Source organism: Arvicola amphibius, chromosome 10 (genome assembly GCF_903992535.2).
Source record: "Arvicola amphibius chromosome 10, mArvAmp1.2, whole genome shotgun sequence".
Taxonomy (NCBI): Eukaryota; Metazoa; Chordata; class Mammalia; order Rodentia; family Cricetidae; genus Arvicola; species Arvicola amphibius.
Window position 1 is genome coordinate 70,131,144 of NC_052056.1, and position 6,350 is coordinate 70,137,493.

The 6,350-nt window shown below is 49.2% G+C and overlaps 1 pseudogene; it reads right to left on the minus strand.

The window, feature by feature from the left end:
- Positions 1 to 213: 213 nt before the first annotated feature.
- Positions 214 to 5,945, minus strand: LOC121677323 (annotated as a pseudogene).
- Between the last annotated feature and the right edge of the window lie 405 nt (positions 5,946 to 6,350).

A 6,350-nucleotide genomic window follows, 5' to 3' on the forward strand; every position in this document is an offset into this window, starting at 1 on the left:
ACACACCGAGCCTGGATTCCAGGTCTCTGTCCTCTGGCACGGACCCCTGTTGGGAGTTTTAGTCTACCGCATTTACTCTTGCATAAGCTTTACAATTATCTACGACTTGCTGTATCAATGAGTCCCTCTTAGGAATGTAACTGTCCATTTCTTCCCTGTTTAATAGGGCAGACATCTTTCTCTTACCCAAGTGAGTGAGCCTGTGCAAATAAGTCAGCAGTTGCTTGGCAGTGTCCTGTGGATCACTGCTTTTCCTTGGTAAACCCATCTGTTATGGGCGTCATCATAGTCTGCTCCGAGATTCTGAATAATGTCCAAATCAACATTATTATAGACGGGTGGAGAGAGATTATCTTCTGTATGTATGGGCTCAGATGAGGCTGTTAATATCTGTGTCCCTAGTGCTGCTTTCTTAGCAGTTTCGTCTGCCAAACGATTTCCCTATGCAATTGGTGTGTCCCCCTTTTTGATGACCTGGGCAGTGGATTATAGTTAATTTCTTGGGTAGAAACAAAGCCTGAAGTAAGGCTAAGATTTCATTTTTATGTTTGATTTCCTCATCTTCTGTTTTCAGTAATCCCCTCCTTTGGTATATTTCCCCATGCACATGTGCTGTAGCAAAAGCGTATCGACAACAGTATATATGGTGGCTTTCTTACCTTCTGCCTTTTTTAGGGCTTGTATAAGGGCGATGAGCTCAGCTTTCTGGGCTGAAGTTCCCAGAGGTAGTGCACCAGCCCAGATGATGTTCTTATCATCCACCACTGCAGCCCCGGCCCTCCGTTACCCATCGCGTAAGTAACTGCTCCCATCAGTGTACCAGGGGATCTCTGCGTCAGCCAAGGGTTGGTCGGTGAGGTCTTTCCTGGTCTCATGCACTTCCACCATGATCTGCTGGCAGTCGTGCGGGGTTTCCTCTTGGGGGTCTGGGAGGAGCATAATAGGGTTGAAGATGACAGTTGGGCCAAAATGTACTCTCTCCAGATCCAGCAATAGAGACTGATAGTGGGTCATCCGGGCATTTGAGAGCCAATGGTTGGGAGGCTGGCGGACTATTGTTTCCACAGCATGAGGGGCTAACACCGTTAGAGGTTGGCCCATGGTTAATTTGTTTGAGTCTTTTATGAGAGTGGCAATAGCTGCCACCATTCACAGGCATGGTGACCAACCTGTGGCAACATTGTCCAACTTCTTTGAGAGATAGGCAATGGGCCTCTTCCAGGGCCCCAGTTTCTGGGTCAGAACCCCTTTCGCAATCCCCTGCCATTCGTCTACAAAAAGCTTGAAAGGCTTAACCACATCGGGGAGTCCCAGGGCTGGGGCGCTCAGTAAGGCTTTCTTGATTTTTTTCAAAGACTTCTTGTTGTTCCTCTCCCCAAATAAAGGGGACATTTTGTTTAGTCAAAGGGTATAGTGGAGCTACCGTCTCTGCAAACCCAGGAATCCAGAGCCTACAAAACCCAGCCATCCCTAGGAATTCCCTCATTTGGTGGGGGTTTTTCAGGGCAGGTATTAGGGACACCGCTTGCTTGCGTGCCTTCGTCAGCCATCTTTGTCCGTTTTCTAGTTGGTATCCTAAGTAAGTCACTTTGGTCTGACAAATCTGTGCTTTCTTTGCTGAGGCACGATACCCCAGGTTCCCTAGAGTCCCTAACAAGGCTCCTGTACCTTTGTCACAGTCTGATCTCGTGGGGGCGGCCAGCAGCAAGTCGTCCACATATTGCAGGAGAACCAGAGTGGGGTGCTGCTTCTGGAAGGTGGCCAGGTCCTGATGTAGGGCTTCATCGGACAGGGTGGGGCTATTCTTGAACCCTTGCAGCAGCCTTTTCCAGGTCAGCTGCCCTGACAGTCCAGCCTCTGGATCCTTCCATTCAAATGTGAATAGAGACTGACTCTGTGGGCTCAGTCTTAAGCCAAAGAAAGCATCTTTCAAATCCAGCACTGTATACCAGGTATGGGAAGGAGGCAAAGTACTGAGCAGGTTGTAGGGGTTAGGTACAGTCGGGTGGATATCTTCTATTTGTTTGTTAATTTCTCTTAGATCCTGAACCAGTCTATAATCCCCCGTACCTGGCTTCTTCACGGGGAGGTGAGGGGTATTCCAGGGTGACCTGCAGGGCTTAAGAATGCCCAGTTTGAGGAGCCGCTGTATATGAGGCCTGATTCCCTCATAGGCCTCTTTAGACATGGGGTATTGTTTAACGGAAACGGGGGTGGCTGAGGGTTTTAGGTTAATGACCATTCCTCCAGTCTCTGCCCAAGCCAGGGGGTATTTCTGGATCCAGTCTTGAACGGGGCCTGAGGGTAAATTTTTGGGCTCCAATAATTTGTACTCATCTTCTAGCCTCATTGTCAGGATTTGGAGGGGGTCCCCTGTAGGTCCTGTAATGGAGGCCCCCTTGTCATAAAAATGAATATGGGCTCCTACTTTGGAGACAAGGTCGCTCCCCAATAAGGGGTATGGGCAGTCTGGGACATGCAAGAAGGATGAGTTACCTTACCAGAGGCCAGATACACTTTCTGCTCGGTTGTCCAATGATATAGTTTTCCTCCAGTGGCCCCCTGTGCCCATGCAGTTTTAGAGTTCATGGGTCCTCTGGTTTTGGTTAGTACTGAATGTTGGGCCCCTGTGTCCACGAGGAAAGTTACTGGCTGCCCCCCTACTTCTAAAGTTATACAGGGCTCGGGGCGGGGGGCTCCTGGCCCTGACTGTCTTAGTCTTCATCTAAAGACAGGATCTGGGGGGGCGTTTTCTCCTGGGGTCCTGAGGTCTCCTTGGGCAGTCCCTCACCCAGTGGCCTTTCTCTTTGCAGTAGGCGCATTGGTCATGGTCTACTCTTGGTCACCTATTGTCTCCCTGCCTGTCTCATCTTCCTGGTTCTGCCTTAGGCTGAACTATGGTGGCCAAAATTCTGCTCAATTCTCTGCTGTGCTTTTTATCACGCTTCTCCTCCTTTTCCTCTTGTTCCTTTCTTAACCTATCCTCTCTCTCCTCCTGTATCTTTCTGAGTCTTCCCCCTCTCTTCCAGAGTCTCTCTCTTGTTAAAAATCTTTTCTGCCTCCTTCATCAGATACTGTAAAGTATAATCCTGAAGTCCTTCTAACCTCTGCAACTTGTTCCTAATGTCTGGAGCCGACTGCCCTATAAAAGCCATAGAGACATTTCCCTTATGTTCCGGACTGTTGGGATCAATAGGGGTATACATATGGTATGCTTCCATTAGCCTTTCAAGGAAAGCTGCCAGGGTTTCCTCCGGGCCTTGGGTTACTGCTCTTACCTGGCCAAATTGGTGGGTCGCTTACCAGCGCCCTTGAGACCTGCAAGGAGGATCTAGAGATAGAGACAAAGCAGCTTTCTACCAGCAGGGATATTGTAGTCCCAGTCTGGACGCGTCAACGGGAAAGCTGCATCGATTTCATTCGGGAGAAGAGTGGGGGTTCCCGTTAGGTCCAGGCACGTTCTTTCTTGCTTCCAGGATAACTTGCTGTCTCTCCTCTATGGTCAGCAGAGCCTGCAAAAGCTATTAACAATCATACCAGGTGGGCTGATGGGTTAGTAGGATGGATTCCATCAGCCCCGTGAGGGCCAGGGGATCCTTAGAAAAAGATGGGTTATGAGTTTTCCAGCTATATGTATATATATATATATATATATATATATATATATATCTCAGAGGGTGAAAAGGGCCAATACTGGACTGGGTTCCCCGGTCCCCCTGTGGTTCTCAGAGGAGACAATTGGGATTTCCATTCCCCCGTCCCTTCTCCTGGGGGTCCCTGTGTAAGCGTAACCAGGTGGCAACAGGGGATGTGGTGGCTGCTCCTCCTTCAGCTACCGGACTGGTTGTATCTGGGGAACAGGCTTCAGGAGAGGTGGCTAGGGGTAGCAGTGCCGGGGGAGCCGGGTAGGGAGGAAGGTTTTCATACAGAAGGTCAATCAAAACCAAGTCATCTGATGAAATGACTGGCTTCGGTTTTGCCTCTGTTTTTTCTTTCTCTAAAATGGGGTAAAGGGAGGACTGGGCTGGGGGAGCAGTAGGCACCAGAGTTTTGACGGTGGGAGGCTCTGGTTTCTTTGTCACAAAAGGTGCCACCCAGGGTGGTGGATCCTGGGCCAGGCTTTCCCAGGTAACAATATAGGGTACCTGGTCAGGGTGCCCATGTGGTCACTTGTGGAACACCCATTCTTTAACCTGTAAAATAACATCAATGTTAAAGATGCCATCTTGAGGCCAGCCGACGTTAAAGGTTGACCATTCGGAACTGCAGAAAATCTTTCATTTCTTTTTCTTGACCTCGACCGACTGGTTATTGGCTGGGCTCATAACGTCTTTCCAATGGTCTAGGATTAAACTTAAAGGGGTAGTTAGTCCCTGCCCCATGACGGACAGAGGAGGGAAACAAAAATAAACAAAAAGACCAACAAGACAGATATACAAAATGCAGACCAGAAGCCGCACGGCACAGAATCAGCGCTAAACCAAAAGTACAGATTCAGACAGGAGCAGAGACCTAAATCCCCATGTCCTGGGGAGCCCCAGTCACCCAGACCACCCTTGGAATGCCTTCCAGGGCTGAAATTCAGAGAGCCTGTGGACTCATCAGTCCGCTTCACAAATTTCTACAGAGCCCATATGGGTACCAAATTCCAGATAAACACAAACAATAGACAACATACAATAGACAACACAAACCTGATGCTGGCCAGACGTACCTCCTCTTGGTGTCTGGTATTGAGTCTGGGGTCTCTCCTTTCCCTGCCAATGCACCAAATGGAAGACCCTCACCCTTGGGTCTTAGTTCCAGGAAGAAGTCCCACAATTCAATTAACCAGTTCAGCAGATGCAACAAGCAAGAGGATTTATTAACAATTGCACAACCAGGTGCTTCTGGTCTCTGAGGAGGCAGAGCACCCCAAACAACAATTCCAGCAAGCTTTTATAGGCAAAAACCACAACTTTAGCATATCAGATACGGGTTACAACCTGATTGGACATAACATTTTTTCCACATTAGAATAATGGTCAACCTTAGGACATAGTTGTTTGTTCCAATCGGTTTTCGGAAAAAAACCCCAAGATGTTGTTTGTCAGGCCAGGCAGGACATAAATGGGTGGGTTGTTTTTCAAGGTAGGCAGGATATGCATAGGTGGGGGAGATGAGGAACCTGGCCAGGTTCTTGGGGCTCAAGGGAAATTCTCCTTTTCCCAGTTTATTTTCTTCAGTAAGTACTGTCTTTGAATTCTGTATTATGTCGGCTTGGCTTGGGAAGGCTGTAGAAGCCATGGACTTAACCACTGGCTCCGTTACTACAGTGTCTCTTTGCCCTGGGCAGTTTTTTTGTACGGTCATATCACTCTTCTGCCGGGCACCCTGAGAGAAGCTGGCATTCCTCACGTTTTCTGTCCTTCGGCTGATGCATTGGTGTAGGTGGAAATACTCTTGAGGGGCACTGGCAGACAAGGCAGGCTGGATGTGGGGAAGGGCAGAGAATCTCTGAGCAGGTGCTGACTGGAGCTGCTGAACTCAGCCGGAAAAGTACAGGAACCGTGCCTGGCTGAAGAAAGGTTTTTCAGGGAGTCTGTGCTCATGAAGCCGCAGATCTGGCAGATGCTGTGGACCCACTTATTCACGTTGGCCTCTGTCTCAGCCACCAGGTAGAAAGTGAGCTTACTGGTCTTGATGTCACACACAAAACCATCCTGCAGCTCTTTCATGTTGAAAGTCAGGCCTGAAGCCACCTGCTTGCAGAAGTTTTGGTTGACGATCCGCAGGGGTTTCTGGGAGTGTTCGCTCTTGTAGTATTCCAGCACATCCAGGTTGCCACTCATCTGGCCACTCCGCAGTATAAACCAGCGTTTTTTCCAGGCATTGCACCTCAACTTCTTCTCAGGAGGTGATTTCCTCAGCCATCCAGTGCACACCACGTTGTCGCCACTGCCCATGTCACCAGCTGAGTGGTGCCGACCACTGGCTCAGAAAGCAGCACCTTTCAGGGCCCTCCCATCCCATCTGATGGGCCAGGATGGCTCTGGCATCCTCTAGGTTTTCATCAGGACAAGCTGCAGCATCCACATCCCTGATTATCTCTGGGGGAGAAGCAGAATAGCAATCCTCAGGGATTGGACACTCCTTGGAAACATTATCATCATCCCCTTGTTGGGGTAAATATTTAGGATCTGTAGCCAGCACCCAGATGGGCCTTTTTTCATTTGGGGGGAAGACACACCCAAACCCCCTTCCTGCAGTGAGGAATGGGTCTGGTGCTCTCCAGGCCCCAGTCAAGGGGTTTCTCCATTTGACCCAGACAGAACTGTAGGTAACTGATGAGGACCAATGTTTTTGAAAAG